The 14,323-nt window shown below is 38.8% G+C and overlaps 1 protein-coding gene across 5 annotated transcripts in view; it reads right to left on the bottom strand.

Moving 5' to 3' along the window:
• The window catches only part of LOC131171796 (pentatricopeptide repeat-containing protein At5g16640, mitochondrial-like), a 72,714-nt gene that overhangs the window by 5,326 nt on the left and 53,065 nt on the right, over nucleotides 1-14,323 (bottom strand). For 3 of the 5 annotated variants that reach the window (XR_009142435.1, XR_009142437.1, XM_058131743.1), the window contains exons 2-3: nucleotides 14,229-14,277; nucleotides 13,606-13,712 (exon numbers count right to left, since the gene is read on the bottom strand). The gene's annotated coding sequence lies outside the window, so the exon portion shown is untranslated. Of the gene's footprint in view, nucleotides 1-13,605; nucleotides 13,729-14,163; nucleotides 14,278-14,323 lie in introns of all 5 variants that reach the window. The other 2 variants (XR_009142438.1, XR_009142436.1) reach the window with 2 other exon arrangements.

The raw sequence follows: 14,323 nt of genomic DNA, 5'->3' as shown, positions 1-14,323 counted from the left end.
AGAAGAATAGTTTAGAAATAGAAAATACCTTTAATCATAAACCTTGCTAACACTTGCTTTGGATATTTAAGAGTTATAAAAATATAAATAAGAAAAATAATATACAAATTAATATGTTGGGAGTTATAAAATTGAATTGAATAATGATTCTTGATGGTTGTGGACATTCACATAATTGTATTATTTATAGTAGTTTTAAATGTAAAAAATAAATAAATAAATAAATCTCTATATTTTCATTAGAGGTTTAAATAAGTTTAAAATTAAATTTGAGCTAAATAGATTTTTGTATTTTTTAATAAGGCTAAATGTAACACCCCAAAAATTTTAAAATTTATGAGCATTTTGGTATTTTAATTTTATTTAATTTTAGGAATTTTTTTTTGAGATTTTTCGGATTTTAAAAATCGGGTTCGATTTTTCGAAAATATAAACTTTGATGAATTTTAAAAAATTTATTTAAAGACCACGTGGCAAAACTAAAAATATATTTGGAGTCTACGTATTTTTCTGAGTTTTCTGGAATTTTTTCGGAATTTTTGGACCTCGTTTTCGGTCCCGAGGCAGAGTAAAAATTCAAAATTTTGTATTCTGAATCGAACCGGACCGGTCTTCTTCTCTTTTTCTTCTCCCTCCCGCGCGCGTCGACCTTCTCCTCTTCTCTCTCTCTTTTCTCTCTCCTCCCTCCTCCCCTTGCCGCGTCGCCGCCTCCCCTGCGTCCCCACCTCGCCGGCGCCCCACCTCAGCCCTTCCCCCACGTATTGCTGGAAACGGAAACGGCCTTGGAAGGGACACGCAGCGCGCGCGCGCCGTTTCGGCTTCTCCGGCCAAATCCGGCCACCAATTGGACCGGGTCTTGTGTCTAAAATCATCTACTCGGCGAGAGCTTTCCATAGACACCAAGAACGCCGAAATCCATCGAGCGGTTTGTCAGATTTTTGCTCGGGAAGATTTTAGCCCATTTCGACTTTTGGGCTAGATTTCTCGAAAATCGTGAATCCCACGAGAAAACCGAGGGTACCAGCACGCTCCACTCGTCGAGAGCTTCGCGGCGACATAAATTTCAAATTTTTTCGACACCGTTTTTCGGTGGGTCCCACGGAACTTCGCAGTGTTTTTCCGAGCATTTAATGAGCTTAGAAAATTCTGAGAAATTTATGTACTAACCCCCGTGTTATGGGCTTCGTGTAGGTATCCTCGATTCGCGGAAATTCGGCGATTGGACCGTTGCGAAATTCCGACGGACCGTTCTGGAAAAGTCTCGAATTGGACCGAAGTTTTGGCTAGCCCCATTGTCGACGCGTCGAGCGTTCCCGAAGTCGGAATCGGCAAAGGTAAACCCGAACCTTGTTTTTACGTAATTTTCTAGTGCTTAAATGGGATTAAAAATCCGTAAAATATTCGTGGTAGCTTAGAAAATTATGATTCTTTTTGCAATAGCTTAGTAATATTGCTAAGGACCGCGGGGCAAAGTTTTAGAATTTTTAGAGCTGATTTGGGCAGTTTTTGCAAAAATGGTCAATTATAGGGACTAAATTGAAATTTTACATATTGTGATGGATGATTGATTTGATGGGCCCAGGAGGGGCTGTGTGATATGATTGAGTTGTGGACATATAGATTGTGAATATAGAAGTGTGTTTTGAGCCCTTTTGCAGGTTGGGTAGGTCCTAGGTATAGGGGAGACTCTGCCGGATTTTCGGCACGACTTAGGACGTAATTGGTCTTTTCTTTGTTTGTATTGAGTCAGATTGTATTAAATAAATGTAATATAATTGTCAGGTGAGCCGGGACAGCCTTCTTCCTCCGTCCAGCCGCCACAGTGATTGTCGTCAAGTCTGTGAGTAAAATATTAATTTTAATTGTAATTTCGATATTATTATATGTTCAGCATGCCCATGCATCACTTATATGCATATATTTATGTAGTTAAACTCTAGGCACGATTTATGTTGCATTCATAACTGTTAACGTGCCATGGATGTTGTTGTGGTAATTTGGAGCAGTGTGCGTGCGTTGGCGTGCGTGTGATGTGGTGTGGACTATGGATAGGACGGGTAGTCACGGCTTGAGTTCTTCGCTGGGACCCGATCCTTCGGGGGGTAGTCACGGCTTGAGTTCTTCGCTGGGACCCCCGATTTGGTTTATTAAGCGAAAGTCCGGCTTGAGTTCTTCACGCACGAGTTGGATTTAAGAGAGAGGTATAGGGATCGGCTCCCATATATTATGATTGATGTTACGAGTGCGTGAGTGCTCCAAATTACCTTTTGATGTTATGATGTGAAAATGTTGTTGCTGTTGCATTTCACTCCACAGGTTGCATTAGTACTAGATAGTTATAGAGATTATGGTTAAAATTGATATTTTACTCTCTGAGTCGAACGCTCACTCCTGTTCAAAAATTTTTACAGGCCACAGGAGGATATTTTTTTTTTGAGGTTAACCTGCTTTCTCCCTCGCAGGTCGATTACTATGTTTGTATAAATTTGTTAAATCTTAGAATTTCCGCATGTGTTAGAAATGTTTATTTGATTTGGGTCTGTAAACTAAATTATTATTTTGGGACCTGTAAACTTAATATGCTATGCATGTTTGATGGATTGGATGAGGGAGCTGAGCTCCCATTTATTTTTATGTTGATGAGTATGTGGAGGGTGAGCTGAGCTCCCCAATTGACTATATATTGTGTTTACAGGTCGGGTGAGTCGAAAACTCCCCGTTGGAAAGTCCATTTTATGGCCGGACTCTGTCCGTTTGTTTTCTTGAAATTGGGCCCAAATGGGCATTAGAATTGGGTAAATGAACAGTTAGGCTTACTACGGGCCTCGGGGGCTTTAGGCTGGCCCAGGTCCTAGTGCCGGTCCGGCCCATAGGTTGGGTCGTGACAAATGTGGTATCAGAGCTTAGGCTCTAGATTCTTAGGGAATGTCTGTCTAAAATGTTGAGAAGAGTCTAATAGGAGTCACATGCGGAAAATAGGGTTCACATTCGTCTTGCATTGTCATCTTTGCTTCTAGTTTCTGCTCCATATATTATGTATAAATATGAGTCTATAGAGCTGTATAATGAGCAGTTTTGAATTTTTTGTGGGCTAATGCTGCTAAATTTCAGGAAAATGCGTAGAAGCAGGAGAGCTGCCACTGCACCAGAACCAGATGTGCCTGACGAGGTGTCGGCACAGGATGAGGCGCCTGCCCCGAGGAGGCGGGGTAGGAGGCCTAGAGCTGCTCAAGTAGAGGAGCAGCCACCCCCAGTACAGGATCAGTCTTTTGTGGCACAGGGTCCCATGGACCCCTTGGCAGCTACTCTAGCTGGATTGCAGAGAACCATCGATATGATGGCACAATATATGGTCCACCCTCCACAGCAGCAGTAGTCCACCGCACCAAGAGGGAAAACTTACAAACAGATCATCAATTTCAAGAAGTTGGTGCCTGGTATTTATGATGTGTCAGATGATGCATATCGGTTTTTGGATTCTATGACGGCAGAGCAGTGCGATTGGTGATAGAAGGCTAATAGAGTGTATACAGCATGTCATGGGGCCTATGCCTAGACAATGGATGAATGACTACGTGTTACCTCGGATGGAGGGTTTGTCGTGGGCTCAGTTTGTGGAATTGTTCATCAATCGGTTTGTGCGTAAAGCTTGAGAGATCGTAAGCAGTGGGCCTTTGAGGCCTTAAGACGAATGGCAGTGCAGTAGATGAATATGCTCTGGCATTTCTAGAATTAAGCGTATATGCCCCTACAAAGGGCCTAGCTCGTAAACTATGAAGGTGAAGAGATCCTAAAGGGGCTTGACAGGAGGTATGCGAACCTGGCCATGATGTCTGATCAGTCTTTTGATGTGGTCGTTGATCGAGCCAGACAGATTGAGATTAGCTATCTTTGTGGATGACAATGGAAGAGTAAAGAAAAAGCAGGCGAGGGTTCTCTGGTGTTCCCCAAATGGGTACTCCGGATGGTGGTGGCCAGAGTAATTATAGAGGGAAGAGTAGGAACAAGAAGAGTGGTTTTAGACACAAACCTCGAGGATTCGCACTGAGTGCGGATCGGCGGTGGTCACGATTCAGTGCAGTAGTTACGGGTGCAGTTCAGATCCTCCTTGGCACCTTGTGCACAAGTGTGGAAGAGGACATTCAGACCTTGTTTGATGGGTTCAGAGTATGCTTGTGTGGCCAACTGGTCACTTTGCTAGGGAATGCCCGTGTTCGATGAGCCACGGATGGGGTCACGGGGTTACATTGCAAATGTTCCTCGTCGATTGTATCCGGTGCTTCGGCATGGCGGTGATCGTTCAATGGCCAACAGGCCGAGGACAAGGGGCGTGGATTTGGAGGCGGTCGGGAGGTAGAAGTCGATGTCGAGTTACGCCACTCAGGGTAGGGGTCAAGCTCGGGTTTTCACCCTGACCCACCAGGATGCTCAGGCTTCCAATGCAGTTGTGGTAGGTACTCTTCTGGTCTGTTCTTATGAGGCTCGTGTTTTGATAGATCCGGGTGCTATGCACTCATTTGTCTCCCCTGTGTTTGCCATGAGGTTGGGTAGAAACCCTACAACCTTAGGATGTCCTTTGTCAGTAGCTACCCCACTTAGCGACGACATAGAGGTAGATATGGTTTTTCCGGGTAGTCCAGTGGTAGTGGATGGAAATATCCTCTCAGCAGACTTGGTTCCTCTACCAGTAATGGATTTTGATGTAATTTTGGGGATGGATTGGTTAGCAACTCACTATGCCACTTTAGACTGCAGGAACAAAAAGGTGTATTTCCACATACCTGGTGTGGAAGAGTTTAGCTTTGATGGTGACAGGAGCGTGGCTCCATATAATTTGGTGTCAGCAATTAGTGCTAGAAAAATGTTGATGCGTGGATGCCAAGGGTATTTGGCATTGGTGAGAGATACATCTGTAAAAGGTGTCAGCATGGAAAATGTTCCTGTTGTCAGAGAATTTATGGATGTCTTCCCAGAGGAGCTTCCAGGGTTGCCACCAGGAAGGGAAATAGAGTTTTGTATTGATGTTGTGCCGGGTACAAACCCCATATCCATGCCACCTTACAGGATGGCACCAGCAGAATTGAAAGAGCTAAAGGAGCAACTACAGGAGCTTTTGGACAAGGGTTTCATACATCCGAGCACTTCACCCTGGGGTGCTCCTGTTCTATTCGTGAGAAAGAAGGATGGGTCATTGAGGTTGTGTATTGACTATAGACAGCTGAACAAGGTGACTGTGAAGAACATGTATCCACTTCCTCAGATCGATGACCTGTTTGATCAGCTCCAAGGGGCTAGATTCTTTTCCAAGATAGATCTGCGATCAGGCTACCATCAGTTGAGAATCAGGGATGAGGACGTGTCCAAAACGGCTTTCAGGACAAGATATGGTCATTATGAGTTCTTGGTGATGTCTTTTGGACTCACTAATGCACCAGCAGCCTTCATGGACTTGATGAACAGGGTGTTCAAGCCATTTTTGGACCGTTTTGTCATCGTATTCATAGATGACATTTTGGTATACTCTCGGACCGAGGAAGAGCATGTGTGGCACTTGAGAATGGTGTTGCAGACTTTGAGGGAGCACCAGCTATATGCCAAATTTTCAAAATGTGAATTTTGGCTAGAAAGCATCTCATTCTTGGGACACGTGGTTTCTAGTGACGGTATTCAAGTGGATCCCAAGAAAATTGAAGCTGTAACTGATTGGCTTAGGCCTACAACAGTCACCGAGGTGCGAAGTTTTCTGGGTTTAGCTGGCTACTATAGGCGTTTTGTACAAGATTTCTCCAGGATAGCGGCTCCCCTAACTAAGTTAACCAGGAAGAATGTTCCATTCATTTGGACAGATGACTGTGAGGTGAGTTTCCAGAAGCTTAACGAGTGTCTAACCACTGCCCCTGTGTTGACACTACCTGTGAGTGGTGAAGGATACATCGTGTATTGTGACGCCTCCAGAGTTGGCCTAGGGTGTGTTTTGATGCAGAATGGAAAGGTAGTGGCTTATGCTTCAAGGCAGCTGAAGAGGCATGAGCAGAACTACCCCACCCATGATTTGGAAATGGCGGCTGTAGTCTTTGCACTAAAAATCTGGAGACACTACTTGTATGGTGAAGTGTGCGAGATATACACCGACCACAAGAGTTTGAAGTATATCTTCCAACAGAGGGATTTAAACTTGAGACAGAGGAGATGGATGGAGCTTCTGAAAGACTATGATTGCACCATCCAGTACCACCCTGGGAAGGCCAATGTTGTGGCAGATGCTTTGAGCAGGAAATCTTCTGGCAGTTTGGCGCACATTTCAGTAGAGAAGAGACCATTGATTCAGGAGGTACATGAGTTGATGGATCAAGGTTTAATCCTAGATCTTTCAGATGAGGGGGTATTGTTGGCTCACTTTTCAGTGAGGCCAGACTTAAGGGACAGAGTTAGAGTTTCCCAGCACAGAGACCAACAATTGATGAAAATCATAGAAAGAGTACAGCAAGGTGAAGGTGGTGAAGTTTGAACATCAGAGACCGTCAGGGAAGCTGCAAGAGCTCCCTATCCCAGAATGGAAGTGAGAAATGATTACTATGGATTTTGTGACTGGGTTGCCTCGTACCACGCGAGGATATGATTCCATATGGGTAATTGTAGACCGCCTAACCAAATCAGCTCACTTCTTGCCTGTAAAGACTACATACTCTGTGGCACAGTATGCCCGGCTCTACATTCGAGAAATAGTCAGATTGCATGGAGTTCCGGTTTCCATAATATCTGGCAGAGGGCCCCAGTTCACTTCTCGGTTTTGGAGGAAGTTGCAGGAGGCACTTGGCACACAGTTGAACTTCAGTACGGCTTTCCACCCTCGCATGACGATGCTGAAAGGACAATCCAAACACTGGAAGACATGCTTCGCATGAGTGTTTTGGATTTTGGAGGTCAATGGGATGAGCAGCTAGCTTTGGTGGAGTTTGCCTACAACAACAGTTATCACTCCAGCATAGGGATGGCACCCTATGAGGCACTATATGGAAGAAAGTGTAGGTCTCCTCTGTCTTGGACAGAAATGGGGGAAGCGAAGGTGCATGATGTAGACCTAGTGCAGTACACTTCAGAGATAGTTCCTTTAATCAGGGAACGATCAAAACTTTTCAAGAGGCGTAAGAGTTATGCGCACTTGACGGAGGGATGTGGAGTTTGCAGTGGGCGACTATGTATTCTTGAAGGTTTCTCCAATGAAGGGAGTCATGAGATTTGGAAAGAAGGGCAAGTTGGCACCTCGGTATATCGGACCTTTTGAGGTTACTGATAGAGTTGGAGCAGTTGCCTATCGGTTGGAGCTACCACCCAACCTTTCTCACGTTCATCCTGTGTTTCACATCTCCATGCTCAGGAAATACATTCCAGATCCTTCTCATGTACTACAGCCGGATGTGATAGAGCTAAAAGAGAACTTGACATTTGAGGAGCAGCCTGTAGCCATAGTGGACTACCAAGTGAGACAGCTGAGATCAAAACAGATCCCTATGGTTAAGGTTTTGTGGAGGAGTCAGTCAGTGGAAGAGTGCACCTGGGAGTCAGAAAGGGACATGCGTAGCAAGTACCCTTATTTGTTCAATGTACAATCCTGTGCTTTATTCTGCCTTGTGTAAAAAATTCGAGGACGAATTTTCTGTAAGGGGGGAAGAATGTAACACCCCAAAAATTTTAAATTTTATGAGCATTTTGGTATTTTAATTTTATTTAATTTTAGGAATTTTTTTTGAGATTTTTCAGATTTTAAAAATCGGGTTCGATTTTCCGAAAATATAAACTTTGATGAATTTTAAAAAATTTATTTAAAGACCACGTGGCAAAACTAAAAATATATTTGAAGTCTACGTATTTTTCTGAGTTTTCTGGAATTTTTTCAGAATTTTTGGACCTCGTTTTCGGTCCCGAGGCAGAGTAAAAATTCAAAATTTTGTATTCTGAATCGAACCGGCCGAATCGAACTGGACCGGATCGGACCGGTCGAATCGGACTGGTCTTTTTCTCTTTTTCTTCTCCCTCCCGCGCGCGTCGACCTTCTCCTCTTCTCTCTCTCTTTTCTCTCTCCTCCCTCCTCCCCTTGCCGCGCCGCCGCCTCCCCTGCATCCCCACCTCGCCGGCGCCCCACCTCGGCCCTTCCCCACGGCCGGCCGCCGCCTGGAACGCCGGAAAACGGCCTTGGAAGGGACGTGCAGCGCGCGCGCGCCGTTTCGGCTTCTCCGGCCACCAATTGGACCGGGTCTTGTGTCTAAAATCATCTACTCGGCGAGAGCTTTCCATAGACACCAAGAACGCCGAAATCCATCGAGCGGTTTGTCCGATTTTTGCTCGGGAAGATTTTAGCCCATTTCGACTTTTGGGCTAGATTTCTCGAAAACCGTGAATCCCACGAGAAAACCGAGGGTACCAGCACGCTCCACTCGTCGAGAGCTTCGCGGCGACATAAATTTCAAATTTTTCCGACACCGTTTTTCGGTGAGTCCCACGGAACTTCGCAGTGTTTTTCCGAGCATTTAATGAGCTTAGAAAATTCTGAGAAATTTATGTACTAACCCCCGTGTTATGGGCTTCGTGTAGGTATCCTCGATTCGCGGAAATTCGACAGTTGACCGGGTCTGCGAAATTCCAGCCAGACAGACCCGTTACCGAAAAAGTCTCCGAATTGGACCGAAGTTTTGGCTAGCCCCCCATTGTCAAATGTCCCGAGCGCGTTCCCGAAGTCGGAATCAGCAAAGGTAAACCCGAACCTTGTTTTTACGTAATTTTCTAGTGCTTAAATGGGATTAAAAATCCGTAAAATATTCGTGGTAGCTTAGAAAATTATGATTCTTTTTGCAATAGCTTAGTAATATTGCTAAGGACCGCAGGGCAAAGTTTTAGAATTTTTAGAGCTGATTTGGGCAGTTTTTGCAAAAATGGTCAATTATAGGGACTAAATTGAAATTTTACATATTGTGATGGATGATTGATTTGATGGGCCCAGGAGGGGCTGTGTGATATGATTGAGTTGTGGACATATGGATTGTGAATATAGAAGTGTGTTTTGAGCCCTTTTGCAGGTTGGGTAGGTCCTAGGTATAGGGGAGACTCTGCCGGATTTTCGGCACGACTTAGGACGTAATTGGTCTTTTCTTTGTTTGTATTGAGTCAGATTGTATTAAATAAATGTAATATAATTATCAGGTGAGCCGGTACAGCCTTCTTCCTCCGTCCAGCCGCCACAGTGATTGTCGTCAAGTCTGTGAGTAAAATATTAATTTTAATTGTAATTTCGATATTATTATATGTTCAGCATGCCCATGCATCACTTATATGCATATATTTATGTAGTTAAACTCTAGGCACGATTTATGTTGCATTCATAACTATTAACGTGCCATGGATGTTGTTGTGGTAATTTGGAGCAGTGTGCGTGCGTTGGCGTGCGTGTGATGTGGTGTGGACTATGGATAGGACGGGTAGTCACGGCTTGAGTTCTTCGCTGGGACCCGATCCTTCGGGGGGTAGTCACGGCTTGAGTTCTTCGCTGGGACCCCCGATTTGGTTTATTAAGCGAAAGTCCGGCTTGAGTTCTTCACGGCACCAAAGTTGGATTTAAGAGGGTCAGATAGGATCAGCTCCCATATATTATGATTGATGTTATAGGGTGCGTGAGTGCTCCAAATTACCTTTTTGATGTTATGATGTGAAAATGTTGTTGCTGTTGCATTTCACTCCACAGGTTGCATTAGTACTAGATAGTTATAGAGATTATGGTTAAAATTGATATTTTACTCTCTGAGTCGAACGCTCACTCCTGTTCAAAAATTTTTACAGGCCACAGGAGGATATTTTTTTTTGAGGTTAACCTGCTTTCTCCCTCGCAGGTCGATTACTATGTTTGTATAAACTTGTTAAATCTTAGAATTTCCGCATGTGTTAGAAATGTTTATTTGATTTGGGTCTGTAAACTAAATTATTATTTTGGGACCTGTAAACTTAATATGCTATGCATGTTTGATGGATTGGATGAGGGAGCTGAGCTCCCATTTATTTTTATGTTGATGAGTATGTGGAGGGTGAGCTGAGCTCCCCAATTGACTATATATTGTGTTTACAGGTCGGGTGAGTCGAAAACTCCCCGTTGGAAAGTCCATTTTATGGCCGGACTCTGTCCGTTTGTTTTCTTGAAATTGGGCCCAAATGGGCCTTAGAATTGGGTAGATGAACAGTTAGGCTTACTACGGGCCTCGGGGGCTTTAGGCTGGCCCAGGTCCTAGTGCCGGTCCGGCCCATAGGTTGGGTCGTGACACTAAATAAGTCTATTATTAATAAAATATTTTTTAATAATAAAATACTATTTTTTTCTAATTATAAATATTAAAATTTATTTATTAATTTTAATTAAAATAAAATTAAAAAAAAAAAAGAAAACATGGAACAAAAATTTTTTAATATTAAAATTATTATTTTAAAAACAGAAAAATAATATTTTATTTTTTAAAAAATAATATTTTATCAAGTGTAGACTTATTTAGTCTTAATTAAAAAATATAATTATTTATTTAATAAAAAACTTAATTTTTAACTTATTTGACCCTTAGATGAAAGACTTGTTTAATTTTTTTTTAAAAAATATTTTATTATTTTAACATTTTTATAATTAAAATATATGAAATAAAAAATTATGTACTTTTTGTGATTTAATGATAATAAAATAAAAAAATTCAATAATTTAAATTAATATATTAAGAAAATAAATTATTAACAATATTTATTAGGACAATGAATTTCCAAGTTTAAAAATGACAAAGAATTAAAATTTAATTAAAAATAAAATAAAAATTACCATTAATTCACTATTTATCTCATTTCAAAATTTAAAATAAAATTCAACAAATATTTTATAACTCAAACAGCAAGATTTTTAAATAAAATTATTTTAAAATATTTTTCAAATTATTAAAAGTTAATGATTACTTTTATAAAATTTTTAAAGAATGAAAAATAATTAACATAAGGGATATAATATAATTTAATATTAATATTTTAGGCTTTAGATGCATGAGATATAATTTAAAATACTCAACTAACTCAACTAAGCCTTTATTCTAAAAATTTAGGATCAACTATATAGATTCTCTTAACATTCTCATTTTCGCAATTTTTATCTTAGACATATATGACTCTTTCAGTACCCAACACGCACTACCATATAACATGGCCGGTCATATGACTGTATAGTAAAATTTTTCTTTCAACTTATTGGAAATCTTGCGATCACATAAAACTTTTGTGACACGTCTCCATTTCAACTATCCGGCTTTAATTTTATGACTAACATTCTCCTCACATCCCACATCTACTTGAAGAACTCTGAGCCGAGATATTTAAAGTGATTACAGTACTACTCCATCCAATAAATTGACTTACTTTATTAGATTAATGAAATAAATTAATCAATTTTACAGTTTTGAATTCAATTATTCATAATTATTAAAAATTAGAAAATAAATTAAACTTTATTCTCCTATGATTTTAGTTGAGGCAATAGAAATGAAAATTTGAAAAACATTTGGGCTCCTGTGAATTAATTCTATCCACGTTCTCTTCAATTTCCTCTGGTTCTTGTCGAATTCTCTGTTCTACCATCATCACATTTTGCCGATTTAATCTAGCAATCAAAGTTTTCAACTCATTAATAATTCTCATAAATTTCACTTCTTGGCTTGCCACCATCTCTTGTAACCATGCTTCATATCTGTGCTCAACCTTAATCACCATTGAAAGCCAACTCTTTTCGTCACTCTTAGGATCGCGACTCTACCCCTATCATGACCATGGACAATTGCTCTGATACTAATGTTGTGACAGAAAAATAGAATCAAGAATGAATATGCACATAGTCTGTTACAACTTTATAACTAACATATCTAACAACCTCACAACAACTTCTTTCCTTTCCCTCTCCTGCCAAAAAACTACCCTTGCAATTTGCTACTGAAGTAACAGAATGGCCAACGCCCATAACAACTCTTCAACCGCTGGACATTCATTTTACTTATTTGACAAACGCACCGTTTTGTATATTGTATCGCAACAAAATAAAAATGAAAGAGATGAAAATATCAAGAAATTGTAACTCCATTATCTTTGGTGGATCCATTGACCATGATCACAACAACCACCTTCTTCTCAGAATTAGCCTGGGTAAAGCCTTGAGACCCATTGACTAACTGCTTATTAATAACTAAAACAAGAAGATGGCTTTTAATGAGTGATTAAAAAATAAAAAATGAAAATAATTCGAACGTGATTGAAAAGTGGGATTAAAAAATTTTCTATTATAGGGAGAGGGATTAAAGATTTTATTATACATAATAAAATCAAAACTTCACTTATATATATATATATATATATATATATATATATATATATATATATATATATATATATATGAACTCTAATAATCTCTCCTACCATTTTACATGGCTTGGAAACTTAAAAAATTTAATTTTTAATAAATACAACAGTTTTATATGTATTAAAGTTTTATTTGTAATATAATATAATTATTAAAAATTAAAGGCTATTTTTTTGTTACATTATTTTTTAAGGAACATTATTGCTTTTCTATAATATAATTTTATATTAAAAATTTTAATATTGCTCTTGAGTTATAATTGAATTAGAATTGAAATTTTAACTCTTTTCTTAAAATATATTATTTTTAATAGTCAGTTAAATTTAATTTTTTATTAATTTAAATAATAAAAATATAATTTTAACTAATATAAATACTTAAGGGTTTTTGTTAAATCTAATATTTCCCCTTCACATATTTATTTATATTATATATTATAGATAGATTATAAATAAATTATAGATAGATAGTGTAACAACTTTATTTTTTTTTAAAATAATAATAATAATATATTTTTAATTATTGTATTATTTTATTATTATAACATTTTATTCATCATGTTAAACTAATATTTTTTTCATGATAGTATTTTTTTAAAGGAATATTATTTACATGCATTATTATTATTATAAAAAATATATTCTTATCTTTCATAATAAAATAATAAATTATTAAAAAATATATTTAAAAATATATTTTCATATGCTATCAATGCTATATATCATCTCTTGAATATTAATCATAACACGAGAAAATTTAAAAGAATTTCAAAGTTTATCATAATGAAACCAACAGCTAGTAAGTCCAAACTGGAATTCTCTTAATACTAGAGATTGCTGCATTAATCATGGACTGGTTAAGCAATTCTCTGCTTCAGAGTACTGATTAATTCATACTTCTGGTGTTCTTCATAGTTTATCATTAAAGATCAGGTCATTTTGCGCATTAATTAGTCTCCATGCCGGGAGCAGCCAGTCCGAGAAGAAAGCCTTCAACAAGAAGAGCTTTCAGATTTTCCTTGAATATGTTGTCCCTTGGATATGTTGTCAAATTCATCTATTCAGCTCTCAAATTCAGAGCCATAAGTAGTCAAAGAACATATATGGTCCCTTGAATATGTTGGAGGTTATAAAGTTGGGAGAGAAAGGTAGTTCCTTGATCTTGAATGGTAGAACAAGAAATTGTACCTGGACCAGAAGAGCTAGATCCTGCACAAGAAGGGAAGTGCTAGAAGGCCATAGAACATAATAGACACAGGTGATAACCGGCCAGGAGATATAGGAGGCACTTTTTCCTGAAAAAACATAAATCTGGCTATTGAAATTAATTTCAAATTCAAACAACACTAGTTACAACTGAAAATGGTGAAACGTACGAGTTAACTAGGTTAATTGTGAATTTCATTCAATGAGGCAATAGATAGAAATCAGAAAATTTGCATGGGATAAGAAAATTTACTGAAATAATTTTTTTTTATGAATAGAACAAGATTGAATATTCAATAGAGTGTACAGTATAATTTAGTCAAAACTGAAGAACTTTGCCAGTTAATTGATCCCATAGATGATATAAATTTCACATCCAAAAACTCATCATCACAAGCTATGCAGATATTTAGCTGAAATTTATTTAATACTAAAAAAAGGGGACTTAAAACATACAAATGAGATGATGGTAAGCAATCAGGCCTAAGACACACAAAATAATAATAATAATAATAAATAAATAAATCATAATATAGTTACCAGTTACTATCATGATTATGAGATTTGTTACTTTGAGATTAGGAATCAGGTCAATAGAAATTTACCAAGCTGATGATGTCTCTATAATGAAGAAGAACAATATGTTCACAGGCCCTGCCCAGAAAAAATAACATGTAAGCAAACAAGGCATGGTAACAAT

This window comes from Hevea brasiliensis, chromosome 13 (genome assembly GCF_030052815.1).
Source record: "Hevea brasiliensis isolate MT/VB/25A 57/8 chromosome 13, ASM3005281v1, whole genome shotgun sequence".
NCBI classification, from domain to species: domain Eukaryota; kingdom Viridiplantae; phylum Streptophyta; class Magnoliopsida; order Malpighiales; family Euphorbiaceae; genus Hevea; species Hevea brasiliensis.
Note: the sequence above shows the minus strand (reverse complement) of the source record. Positions and strands in the feature narration are given on the sequence as shown.